The following is a 14,446-nucleotide window of genomic DNA, read 5'->3' on the forward strand; positions in this document are numbered from 1 at the left end:
ATCCCTAAATTAACACATTTGTTCACCGTCTCTGAATGACTTAGGCATAGGTCTCTGTGCTTATGATTACTGTGGAATTGGTGCCAGCTTGGCCTCATCAAGAATGCCAGATGTAATGTAATTTTAATGACTTCCATTGTGTTTGAGGCTTCCTCACTAAGATCCAGCATCTTATTACACATTTAAACTGACCTAAGTTTACTAATGAAGATTAATTGTTCATTGATTAAGGAAAGATGAATCACCCTATTACTAATAGGAACTTTCAGTCCTAAAGTAAAAGTGTATTGAACTTCAAAACTACTGGGCTCAGATGAGGTAAGAGTCTCCAATTAATTATCTTACATTTTATTTTATGCTGAAAATAGTGGTAACAAAACATTGAAAAAACAGTCAAGTGAAAGTTTTTAGTTTTTTTTTTCTGTATTAGTTCCCAAATACTGATTAAGTGAAATTGTTCCTATGAATCAGGCTCAGAAAATGTTTTGTTATTTAGGATTGCATTTAGCTGCATGTAAACAGAAACCTCAATACAATGGTTTAGCCAAATAAGAGGCTAATTTTTCTCACCTTAAAGGGAAAATGGGGAACTCAAGGAATCAGTTTTGTTTTTCTTGTTTCCACTAACCTGAGTGTGTGATATTTGGAACCATAATTGTAGGAATAGCTGTTGTATGTAGGTCAGTATGTTTGCATTAAGAAAGGTAGAAAGAGGACAATGAAGAAAATTTTCTGAATAAACAAAACTTCTTTTTTTTTTTTTTGGTAAAGAAGGCAATTTTTTAAAAACCTACCCACCATATGTATGAAATATACTTTTCCTTTATCTCTTTGATTGAATATATGCTTCATAGCCATCCATTGTTTCCAGAAAACCTGAGAAAACTTATGATTTTTTTAAGTGGGCACATTGTTTTCTTGAATGAAATCAATTTACTTAATGAAAAAGAAAGGGTGAATGGTCCATGTTTGATGGAATGGTCTTCTTCTAACGAGTTACCTCACTAGGCTTTTTCTTCAGGGGAAGGATTTATAAAGGGAGCAAAATGGTTTGGGTATGGTTAAGTGTGTCTCCCAGGGTTCATGTGGTGGACGTTTTGTTCCCAGTGTGGCATTGTTGAGATGAGGTGGAACTCTCAAAAGGTGGAAACTAGTGAGAGGTGACTGGGTCACGGGGAGCATCACCTTCAGAAGGAAGGTGTTGTTGTGGCACCTCAGTGAGTCCCATGAAGGTGGTTGTTTTACTGAGACAAGACTGGTCCCTCCCTGGTCTCTGCCCTCTTGTTTCACCACGTGGTTTCTCCTGCCTTGTGATGCTCTCTGCTGTGAGGACTCACCAGAGGTCAGCAGATGGGGCTGCCCAATTGTGGACATTCAGCTTCCCAAACTGTGAGCTAACTCAACCTCTTATCTTTTTAAAGTACCTGGCCTCTGCAACACAGTAGGTAAGATATTGGCACACCCTGCAGAATACAGACAAGTCAGTGACAAGGAGTGTGATAACTATGTCATTGCTGAAGCCTAGAATACCTGATTGGGGTTGGAAAACTGCTAACTTCAAGTCTAGCTCTACTTCTTTAAGGGTTCAACAGCCTCCTTGTTGTCCCTAGGCAGATTTCCTGATTTCAGAATAAAGCCTTCCTTATTGTAGCAATAAGTTTCAATACCACAAATGCCATAGACAAGGAGTCTACATAATAGTAAAGCACCACAAAAAGATTATAGACCGGAGGCAGAACACTCAGGTCCAGGTAATCAGCTGTGAGGCCCTGGGCAAGTCACTGAATCTCATTTTGCCTCAATGTTACTACTATCTATCCAGTGGTCAGCGTAACCTTCTTCACAGGGTTGCTCTGAAGAGTAGGCGAGTTAATTTATTCATACTACTAAGAAAGGTGTCCATCAAATAGTAAACATTCGGGAATTATGAATCATTATTTAAGTCAACCAACCTTTTTATCTCAAAAAAGAGGTGATTTCTAATCATTTGAGAATTCATTAACTTGGAAAGAAAGACAAAATGAAAATACTTGGAATGAATTTTAAGACAGATTTCATATAATTTCATATTTGGGTAATAACCCATGAGGCTATTATTTGTATCTGTATCATTATTCATTTTATTAGATACACATAAAGTTCTTGGAGTTTGGACACTAGATCTTCTACCTCTTGTGACATGCAGGGCCCAGCTTAGGTGTTGTGAATGTGTTAGAGTGTACAAATTTACTGATAATTCCTACAGAAAATTGAACTAGTTAAGGATCACTGTAGATTGGGATAATTAAAAAAAAAAAGGTTTTGTAAGTGATGAGAGCCATGATTTGGAAGGAATTGGTCATTCTGGCAAGGGTGTGTAGAGTAGGGGGTGATGGAATGCTGGGTTAAACATGGCAGTGGCTGCAATGTGCGAAGTGTACATAACATGGCTGGATGACTGCTTCTTTGACCTTGCATGTGATCGCATAGTGAAGAACAGTATTTTTTTAAAAAATATTTAAATACTTTTTTAGTTGTCGATGGACCTTTATTTAATGTATTTATTATATGTGGTGCTGAGAATTGAACCCAGGGCCTCACACGTGCTAGTCAAGTGCTGTACCACCAAGCCCCAACCCCAGCCTGCAAAAAAAAAATGTTTTACAAGTTGGTGGAAGACAAATATCTGCTGAGTATTTTGGAAGATCATCTTTGATCTGAGAGACAGTAAAAACAATTACAGATTTCTCTCACTGAAAAATATTGCTAAAATATTATATTTTAAGGAAATTAAGCAGTGGAATACATAATTAATAAAATTTGAAAACAAAAAAAACTAGAGGTAAAAAGATCAACTAGGAAATGATTAAAGTCCAGAGGGGAGGTCTTAGGGAGGGCAGTTTCTCTTCAAAGGCCCAAGATTAGAAGTGCAGTCTCAATTTCTTTTTGAGGGCATACGGGCAGCTTCAAAAGGCATCTTAGTCTCCTCCTAAATTCCCTAAGGAATTCTAAGCATTTTTCTAAACACTCAGAATCACATGGGAAAGAATTACTCATTCTAAGCAGAGAAAAATAAATTGCAAGGTAGAAAAAAAATCAATTGTGAATATATGTTAGATTTTAAAAACCTACCTTTATTTTTAGAAGTTATTTATTTGCTTGATTTTTTTCCCCTAAAAGTCATACATTTTCAATTTTAGTTTACAGAATTAGTTTTTTATAATCTAAAAATTTTTGAAAGGATCATATATATGTGTGTGTGTGTGTGTGTGTGTGTGTGTGTATATATATATGTATATATACATATAAATGTGTTTTACTTTGAAATAAGATAATTGCCATGCATTTTTCTACCTTGTTCATTGTTGGAGTGATGACTTTATTTATGGAGGTACCATAATACTTTGCAATAAATAAATAAATTTTGACTGACTGACTTATAATCAGTCTGCTGTGTATTGGTTAGAGTAATTAATGAAATAGACATCATCCAAGCCCTCATTAAATTTTCTGTCTAGATCACTGGACTGAAAATCATCAAGTAAAAAAATAAATAATAAGAATTTCTGATGAGTCATGAAGGAATTTGAACAAAATGCTGAGATAGACAAATATGGCAATGTGGTAGAGCAGAGTGGGTTTGAAGCTACTTCATGAGAGTGATTACCTCTAAGGAAATGATATGTAAGAGGAGACTGAAGGATAAAATGGAACCAGTCAAGTTTATGCATCTCTTAAGGCACACTTAGATATAATGGTTGAAGAAGAGCAATATTGAACATTTAAAGACATGACTATTTACCAAGACCAAGGACAATTGAGAAGAAATGATGAAGTACGCTGGTTTAACAATAGCACTGAATGGTTATCACCACTTGGAGGGGAGGAGCAAGGACTGGATGATTGTCAGTCACCCAGAATGAATGACAGTAGTTATGATTATGAAAAATGACTAACAGTAAACAATCATGGTTTTTATGAGAAACACACCACTGCAAAACTGCAGAATAGCAGAAAAGTAGCTGAAGAATGAAATCCTACAACCTCTAGGTTCTCACCATCTGACTTACTATTTCTGCCTCTCATTGACTAAATCCAGCTGAAAGTTCAAAGACAAAAGGTCCCAGTTTATGTATAACCTTATGCACACCACAGAGCGAAGAATGGAGAGTCGCTGGAGGGCCAATGAAGATTAGCTGACATAGCTGAGTGTTTGAAAAATGCTTAGAATTTCTCAGGGATTTTAGTACTTGGTTAAATACTTAACAAGACTGAACTTTAGAGAAGAGTCAAAGTATTTGACAGAGTTAAAATTTGTCATGAAATCTTTATTGGTAATTAATACTTTAGAATAGTTATACTCAATCACATTACTATTGATAAGAATAGCGGAAAATGCATAATTCTCTCTGTTCAATAGATTGAAGATATTTTGGTGCTTGCTTATTAAAATTCAGGGATGTTATATATAGAGATTCTGGTTTTAGTAATGACAGAATAATTCCTATCAGATCAACCATCCTGCAGAGAATAAACTCTGAAAAAGATACAAAAACAACTACTTAAGTGAAACAGAGAGCAACCAAAGGCAGGAGTAACTGAAGGGGAATGGAAATCTGGAAGAAGGATTTTCTATATTTCTCACTTACCATATATACATATTATATATTATATGATAAATAGTCCAATCAGGAAAAAAATGCTCACTTAAACTCAGAAACCTGTAGTTTTATAAGCTTGATCAGAATAGAGGGTCTAGTTTACCATAGTAGCTTGAACATGATCTATGTTGTTTTGGAAATGAAGAAACTAAAGATATGGAGCACTAAATTCTGCATAAATTTCCCCCAAATTCTAACTGGTGCTGTAAACTATGCACAGACAGGACTAGAGCCTAACTAAGGCTACAATAATTGATGAGAGATATCAGTTGCTGCCCACTATAGGAAAACAGAAATTCAACTTTGAGTACAAAAAAATTAACTGCCCGTTAAAACAAGTCTAATATTTGACAGTCTTTAGTGAGATATAACAGAATCCAGAATCTCTGCAAGATAACATATAAATCCCCAAACAGCCATATATTTAGAAAGTGGGAAAATATGACCTATATTCAAGTAAACAAACAAATAATGGAAACTATGCAAATTACCTGAGTGTTATAATTAGTGAACAAGATTTTGAAGTAGTTCTTACATTCATGCTCAGGAACATAAAGAAAAATATGCTTGTGATGGATAAACAAAACTCAAAAATGGAGAAAGGATAAACAGAGGCACAGTAAAAACATGGAACAAATTAAAACAATGAGTAAAATGATATATGCAAATATAATTGATAAAATGACCATATTAAATAACAATGGATGAAGTGCTTTAAATGAAAAGCAAGATTTATGTTATCTATTAGAGATTAACTTTTTTGTGGGGGTCGGGTGGTACCAGGGATTGAACTCAGGGGCACTTGACCACTGAGCCACATCCCCAGTCCTATTTTGTATTTTATTTAGAGACAGGGTCTCACTGAGTTACTTAGTGCCTCAATTTTGCTGAGGCTGGCTTTGAACTTGTGATCCTAGTGCCTCAGCATCCTGAGCCCCTGGGATTACAGTACCAATGTGCCCAGTGAGATTAACTTTTAATGTAATGACACATATTTATAAAAGGTAAAATGGAATTCAAGAGAAAAATTATTGCTTTTATTGCGTGTGTTTCTATATTTATACATTTATATTGATGCTTTTTTTTATAAAGAATTGATTTTTCAATTTGGGGATGGGTTAATCAAATGCAAAATCTATAGAGAAGACAGTCAAGAAGGGAAAACCACAGGGAAGCTCAAACCCTCCCAGCGTGGCTCATTGTTTACAGCTAGTGTAGAAGGAAAGATCCAGGGAAAGAATGAACAATTTCAGACCCAATGCCTATTTGAAATCTCTTCTTTAGGGAAGATTTAAGCTTTCTTTTAAAGAATTTTTATCTGATTAAGTGAGACCCACCCAGGATATTCCATTTTGATTAACTTAAAAAAAATAGGAAATTTAACACCATTGGAAGTATCCACACTAGTGTTTGATTGAATAAACGTGAGAAAGCATGTATATGCTATAAAGTGTCTATTTACTGCCTCCCTTTTCTTCTCCATCTCTAACCAAAACATATCCCTGATGTTCTTCTCCTTAACTGGAATTCTATTGGGAAGGCAATCCTTATGACTGAAGTTCAGCCCGATCAAATTGACACATCAAAATCTATCATATCACTTATAGTTTTTAAAAGGTTGATTTGTAGGAAGTTATAATAATTACTTCTGTATCTATTTAATGAGAGCTTAAATACAATTAATAAAAAATTACAGAACTAAAGGGAAACAGACAATTCCACAATAATTGTTAGATATATTAATGCTCCTCTCTCAATAATGGATAGGACAATTAGCCAAAAATCAGTAAATATTTGGAAGATATGAAAACTAGCAGTCACCTTGACCTAGTTGATATTTATAGACTATTACACCAAATAGCTTACACCAAGAACAAAATAAAGATATGCCCCCTTTCAATATTGCTGTTCATCACTGTACTGAAGTCTTAACCAGTGAAAGATTGTAAGAAAAAAAATGAGGGACATAATTATTTGAAAAGAAAAAGTAAAAAATACGTGTATTTGCAGATGTGCTAATTATCTCAGAAAAATCTAAGGAGTCTACAAAAATGCCACTAGAACAATAAGTGAACAGACAAATTATAAGATGCAAGGTCAGTATATAAATATCATTAATATTTTTTAAAGATAGGAGTAATTGTAAGATAAAATAGAAAAAATATTCCATGATTATAGTATAAACAAAACATAAAATACTTTGAAATAATTTAAGAAAACGTGAAAATACTCTTTACTGAATGTTTTCTGTATTATTTTAGGGAGAAATAATAGAAGACATATGTATGTGTAGAGACATACTATATTCATGGACTAGAAGACTTGATTTGTTAAAATATTGATTCTTTCTAAATTGATCATGGTACAAAATAATGTCAAAGTTTTCTTAGAAATTGGAAAACTTTTTCTAAAATTTGTGGAAATTGAATTCAAAGACTTATGATTTTTAAAAGGGCCAAATTAGAAGATTTATCCTATTTTAGTCCACATCACATCACAAATATTAAATTACAGTGATCAGCACACTGTGATATTAGTGAAAGGATAAACATACGCATCAATGGAATAAGATCCAAATTCAAGGAAAAAATGTACATGTACATGTTCAGTTGGTTGACTGATTTTTAACAAAGGGTCTAAAACAATATGTGGGAAAAAGATGACCTTTTCAACAAATGATCCAGGAACAGAAAGAAAGAGAAAGAAATTTCTGGCTTATCTCTCATCATAAGCAATTATTTGAGGTAGATAATTTACGTAGATATAAAAGGTCAAATAATAAAAGAACACATGAAATGATTTTTTTCTGGTTGGCAATTACCTTCAAGCACAAAAAGCAATGTTCATAAACAAAATAGGTTTCATTAAAATTAAAAACCTCTGCTTGTCAAAAGTCAGACTTTCGATCCAAAATAAATACAGAACTCCTGCCACTCAACAATAAAAATGCAAACAACCCAGATGAAAAAGGCAAAACTCTTCCTAAGAGAGATATATTAAAGACTAATATGCACATGAAAAATTGCTCAATATCATTAGTCATCAGAGAATTGCAAATGAAAATCACCATGAAATTCCTTTATATCCCCTCTAGAATGGTTGAAAATGAAAAGGAAGAATTAGAGCTTTCATTATATACTATTTTGGTAGGAGTTGAAATTGGGACAAACACTAGGGAAAATTATCAGCAACTTAAACTAAACATATACCTAACCTATGATCCAGAAACTACTCTGAGATATGAATCCAGGAGTAATGAAAGCCTGTATCAGCAAACCTCATGCACAACATTGTTGATTATCACTTTATTCATAACAGCAAACATCTAGCAATGGTCTCGTATTCATTAACAAAAGGATGGGAAAATAAAGTGGTATGTTCACTAAGGGATTGCTACTCAGCAATAAACAAGGCAAACAACCCATATGAGCACCAATTTGGATATTTTTTCAACATTATATTGTATGAGGAAACTTTATACCAAGAGTACATTTGATATAATTCATTTACATGAATTTTTAGAGCAAATAAATTAGATCATAGTGAAACAATGGGCATAGTGGTAGCCTCTGTAAGTATTGGCTGTGGAGATTGACTAGGTAAGAACATGGGGGACTTTCCATAGGAATGTTATTTTGCTATATCTTTATGGGGTTTGGTTGATTCGGACATATGAATTTTCAAAACTCATAGAATGGCACATCTTAGATTTGTGCAACTCAGTGTGTGAATTTTACCTAGAAAAAGAGAAGACATTTAAATATATACAAACTCTTGTTCCTAAAAGCATGCTGAAATGTTTAGGGGTCACATGCTCTAATGTTTGCAACTATCTTCAAAGTTACATCAAAATATATAATAGAGGGATAGATTAATAGATTGATATTTATCACATCACAAATAGAAAATGTTAATTGTGGATTATTGGTGATAAACATATGTATGAACACTATACAATTCTTTCAACTTGTCTGTATTTATGGAAGTTTTTATAATTAAATTTTGAGAAAATTACATGGGACCAATGAAAGTTCCTAAATCCAGTCTTTCTTTCAGTTCCAATCCCACTACACACCCCAATTCACACCCCACTTCACACCCCACTTCACAGTGATATATCAATGTTTGAATTGCAAAGAGGACATTTCCCATAAGAGTAGTCAATAATCATTTTTGTGAGACATACAAATAACTTCGCCCATTCCATGACTGACATACTCATTGTATTATTTTTGACATGTTCATTGGTTATGGTAACATGACCTAGTTGTATTTGAGCACAGTATATGCAGACTCTGAAAGTTAGCTAAACTGTTGCAGTATTCAGTGCTGTAAGACGAAAATTCCATGATTACCCATGTTAATTGCTCTATATTAGTAGCATTCAAAGCAAAGAACTCCTTGGTATAGCTGTATTGGCCATAATTATACCTGTGACTTCAACCTTTTTGATTTTATGTATATATCCCTCTTGTTGGAGTTGATTGTTTTAGAGGACTGTATAAAGTTTGCATAGTTAATTTCCACAAATCTAGTAGCACCTGATATTCTTGCACTGAATACCTGAACTTTCCTTACTAGAAAAAAAACCATTTAGACCCTAAAGTTTTATGGGATGCCCCATGTGTTTTCAGATTGAGATGGGGTACCCTAGCTCATCTTTGCCATTAATTTCACTTGCCACTAATTTTCCACTAATTTGAAGCGATTTGCAGTGGGGCATTAGGTGTTTCTCATCAATTGCTTTATAAGACTTTGCCCCCCCCAAAAAAAAAATGAGCTTTAAAATGCAGCACATAATTTCATTGAAAATATCATGTGGGAGGGGTTATTGTGCTAAATGCTTCCATTCCCCCATACCATTTTTATTAAAGCTACCATGATCTCAGGAAAGATGGGGCAAGGAAAGTCAGGGAGCAGAAAGACAAAAAGACAAAAACATTCAGGAATCTTCTTAACACTTGCATCAGTCAGAGCATTTCCTAGAAATCTTTCATGAGTTTTCTCTATTGTTTAGGTGACTTGAGCCTAACTGGACCCTAAAAAGTAAAATAAAAAAAATGTTGCAATTGGAGACCCAAAGTTAAAAACATCATTAATTATTGACTGGCCTGGATTCTGAAAAGAGCATCCTTCAGGTCAGAGATAAATTCAGAAGCACTTAACAAATAAGCAACCCAGTAAACAGGCTTTTTAAAAAAACACTTCTTGTTAGAACTGAAGAAATAAAAAGAGACGGGACTTTATTATTCATATATTGAGATATGGGTCTAAAAGTAATTATTATATTACATAAAGCCCTGCCTCATAAGCAAACACTTAAAATAGTCAAATATAAAAAGTGCATGTAAAAGAGGTGATCATCTGAGCCAAGTATGATGTTCAGTTATTAAGAAAAATTACTTTTGCTCATCTCAACCTATATTCCTTTAGCCATTATATTGAAAGAAAGCATTTTTGTTCTAGTCAACCTATTATATTCCTTTTGACCATTGTAGACCAGTCAGAATTTTTCCTAAGTAGGTCACAAATAAGTTATGATGCAGTTCATTCCTGTTTCAACAGCAGCCAGAGAACAGTCAAGCCTCGTCTTAGAGGGAGAGGCTTCTGGGTACCAGTTAAAATAACTGTAAGAGTCCAGGCGTGATGAGTTCCTGCTTTATTCTTTACCCCCCACATGAAAAGTGCTTAGCCCCCAGCTTTGCCTCAGGCCAAAGCCATGAGGCCATAGCCTAAAGCTCCTGATGAATCCTTGTAGACTTCTGTGGTCAGAGTTTCTCAGGCAAAAACAGCACAGAACAAATGCTTTTACTTGATGTCTGCCTTTTGAAAGCTTGGAGCAAAGATATCTCTTTGCAAAAACATAAAAAAAATTGAAATTATGCTTATATGGCCATTTTTCATCTGTTGCCATTTGTGTATGCAGCAAACACTAAATATTGTATTGCCTAGCAGGAAGTCAAATACAAGTGCCCAGTGTGTCTTAAATAAAATAAGAGGCATGTTCATGTAGAGATTGTGAGTGATAATTCAACATGAAAATCTGGGGACAAAGAAATGATCTTGGGAGCCCTTGGGCAAACCTGGAGAACTGGCACATGGGCAGTCGGCAACCCAGCTTTCCTTCATTACCAGTGGGATGTGCATTGCCTTTTTTCTCCTGTCTTTATTCATTTTTCAACAGCCTGCCACATGCAATATGCCAAATCTCATATAAAAAAGCCCTACACACACACATACACATACACACACACACACACACACACACACACACACACACACACACACACTGGAACTAAAGAACCTTCAGCAGATCCCAGCATAGACAGACAGTAAAAACAGCCATCTGTACTGAAGCCCGGGGATTTATTCAATTATACTTGCCCGAGTTATTTGTTTGGCTTTGCAATGTAAAGAGTTCTGTTTTATTGTTGGAACTTTTCAGGCTGTCGGATTGTTTTCAAAACTCTTCTCCCAGATGCGTTTGGCATTTACCAACAGTGAGCAAGCACCAGCCATGGAACATAAAAGTGTGTGTGCATCAAATGGACATTGAATTCTTTGCCTAGGTCAGCTACCAGAATTAGAGCAAGGTTGCTGGTTTTTAATGCAAAGGTTAAACAAAGTTTACAGGTTGAATGCCTGCCTATGGCACACATTTTGTTTTGAGGATTAAAGCAGATAACTTTCTTTTAAGCAAGTTTGAACAAGTGTGTTGGGAAGCATGAATGGCAGGTGGCTGGGCTACAAAATGTCATCCAAGTTCAAGCTTCTGAACATGATATTATCAACATCCAACTCAGATTTCATGTTTGATCTTGAGGATTTTAGCATTGCTAGAACCAGGCAGTGTGGTTAACTCTTCTTTTTTATTCCAAAGAATGCTTCTTAGCACTATATATGCTTTCAATTAAATATATAATTGTCCCTGATAGTAATATTTGTAAATGTAGCTATTTCCCCCATAGGATTATTAACATTCATGTAAAAAAAAAAGAAAAACTATAATGATCACTGAGATTCTTTGTCACAAATTCCCTATTCTTATGCATGGATACAATGCTGATGCATATTATGCCAAAATGGAGCCATTTGATACTCTACCTCAGAATGTCAGGTATTATAGCACAGTAAGTCTGTCACATACAGTCTTAAATTTAATGTACAAAGCATATAAAAAATGCTCCACAAATTCTGGAATTTTCATGACCAGTGATGAATGCAGGATTTTGGATGCAAGCTTTGTTTGATATATACCTGCTGAAGATGTTACATATATAAAGACAGATGGATATGCAAGCATATATTTATATTTCTGTGTCTTTCTATCTCTACATCTAACCTGAAAAATTAATCACCTTAGTAATAGATGAGCATCTTTTATTCTGACTTACAATAAATTATGGAAATTCTGATTTTTCATTTACCTGTATTTGAACATTTTAAATATTTGTTTATTTGTTGCAGTCAGAAACATTTTACCATGCTAAAGAATGAGGAGAATGCTACATAGGGTTTCTCTAAGTATGAAAACTAAAAACAAAATTAGAATCTTCCCTATTTCTTTCCTCCCTCCCTTTTTCTTTCCTGCCTCTTCCATCCTTCTGTCCCTCTCTCCCTTCCTTTCTTCTTTCCTTCCTTCCAAGTGTCAGTGCTTGGCTCGGATTTGAAAAATAAACTACCCTTTCTTTTACTGTTTCCAAAAGAGTATGCAAATGGAAATTTAAAAGATATCACATTAAAGTATATCCAAGTAAAATCCTATATGAGAGACATGAACATAGAAACAAATGCTCCTCACTGTAACATCAGGCAAAATGCCACATCCTCACATGCAGTCATCCGGGAGCTAGCTGAGGATCACCCTCTTGGTGCTTTTCCTTCACAATTACTCAGTGTCTGAGGTTTAAACGGGAAAGGGATGTGGCATCTTTCTTTTCTGTTGGAGCCATAGGTGATAGGCCGCAGGCAACCTCATCAAATGCTGCCCTGAGAGCAAGTGCCCCTGTGGAGAGGACTGGCAGGCTCTTTACTACAGAACGTCTGAGAGAGTTGGTTAGTCCTGGTGTGTGGTTAGAAAGTTCACTGTGGGCTCAGACAGAAGGTTTATTTTTCCAAGACACCACGAGTTTAGGTTCTATTTTATTTATGGGGTAGAAATGGGGAAATAATCACCAGGGGCAAAATTTCCTTCAGCATGCTGCCTGTGCTGGCCCTGTTTCCTGCTTCGCTTATCATTTCCTTTTCCAAGATGAATTTGAAGCATGGTAAATTATGACTTATCTTTTGGGGGTTTCTTTTCTTTCCTTTATGGTACTGGTGATTGATCCCAGGGGCCCTCTACCCTTGAGCTACATCTCCAGCCCTTTTTTTATTTTTATTTTTTGTTTTGAAACAGGTTCTCACTCAATTGCTGAGAGTCTGAGGCGGTCCTCAAACTTGACATCCTTCTGCTTCAGACTCTGGAGTGCTGGGATTTGGGGCCATGCCACACCTGGTGGGCATTGTGGGGAGGGTTCTTAAGTCAGTTTTGGGGACCAAAAGCTGTCTGGAGCTAAAGAGAATCACCCCAGCTGTGACTTTGGAGTCCTGGCAGATTGCTACAAATATTCAGAGTCCCAGGACCACAATTTACACGTGAACAGGATGCAAACCATACCCATCTACGAATGCACTGCTTGGCTCCTGTTCAGTTTTGCTTTCCTAAGAATATGGCACTGACCCCTGATGATTTATATGCTTTCTGAAAATATTGTTTTGTTGGGTATAAAATGTGATTTCTCTGTGTCATAATACTGCTTGCCAGACAGATGCATGGTTTGCATATATCAGTATAATATTTAAACCAAGAAAGACAGTGAATTAATTGTATTTTAGATAAGATTTAAATTAAGGAAACCCAAGCTGGAAAAACTACTATTTGAAATGTAAAAAGACTTTTCCTTTTTGTTGTTTAGTTAGTTCATTGTTTAATGTATAAATGAGCATCTACTGTGCAGCCTGTAACTTTCATTCTTTTGCTCACAGTTACTAGATACCTACTATGGGATAGGCAGGTGTCGGATGTTTGGGTTGCAATGACAAATTAAAATGGTAATATAAATGTGGAAATGCCAAGAAGAGCCTGTGAGAAAACAAAACCAAACTACCACAAAAAGAATAGGAAATTGGTTTTTCTCTGTAATACTGAACATTAAGGATATTGAAATTATTTGATAAATACAGCTAAGGATGAACATTATATATTTCTGTAAAGTATGTTTACAGAGAGTAATTCATAATTACAGAGTATAGTGCGAGGCTAAGTCAGGGGCAAAATTAGGTTTCATAGAACAAACTTCTTGACTATCAGGCTTGCACAGCACTGATAAAGGGGAATTTGAACTCTCCTTCAATTGAAAAAAGTTAACATTGGGCCACCTTGCCCCTCTGTCATAGGTGATTTAGGCTTTATCTGCTGTGGACATGAGATTGGACCAGATGGCCGCTCTTGGTCCTTTCCAGTGCCTCTCATTCTTTGATACACATAATACAAAACAGCTTTTGCTGCAAAGCAACTTCTTGCAAATTAGTTCTTTGCAACTGCAATGGTTTAGACTTGCTTTGTTCGCAAAGGTTCTTGTGTAAGAGGATTGGTTCTTAGTGTGGCATTGTGGAGGTGGTGGACCTTTAAGAGCTGAGGCCTAGTAGAATAGAAGTCTGTAGGTAAACTGGGAGCTTCCCTTGAAAGGGATCCTGGGACCTGAGTCTCTCTTTAGCTTCCTGTTTTGTGAGGTACCAGTTTTCTCACTATCATGTCAGCTCCT

The 14,446-nt window shown here is 35.4% G+C and overlaps 1 long non-coding RNA gene across 1 annotated transcript in view; it reads left to right on the plus strand.

The window, feature by feature from the left end:
- The window catches only part of LOC144377525 (uncharacterized), a 109,837-nt gene that overhangs the window by 60,760 nt on the left and 34,631 nt on the right, over nt 1-14,446 (plus strand). The gene's annotated exons all lie outside the window — the stretch shown is intronic.

Source organism: Ictidomys tridecemlineatus, chromosome 5, assembly GCF_052094955.1.
Source record: "Ictidomys tridecemlineatus isolate mIctTri1 chromosome 5, mIctTri1.hap1, whole genome shotgun sequence".
In the NCBI taxonomy this organism is placed as follows: Eukaryota; Metazoa; Chordata; class Mammalia; order Rodentia; family Sciuridae; genus Ictidomys; species Ictidomys tridecemlineatus.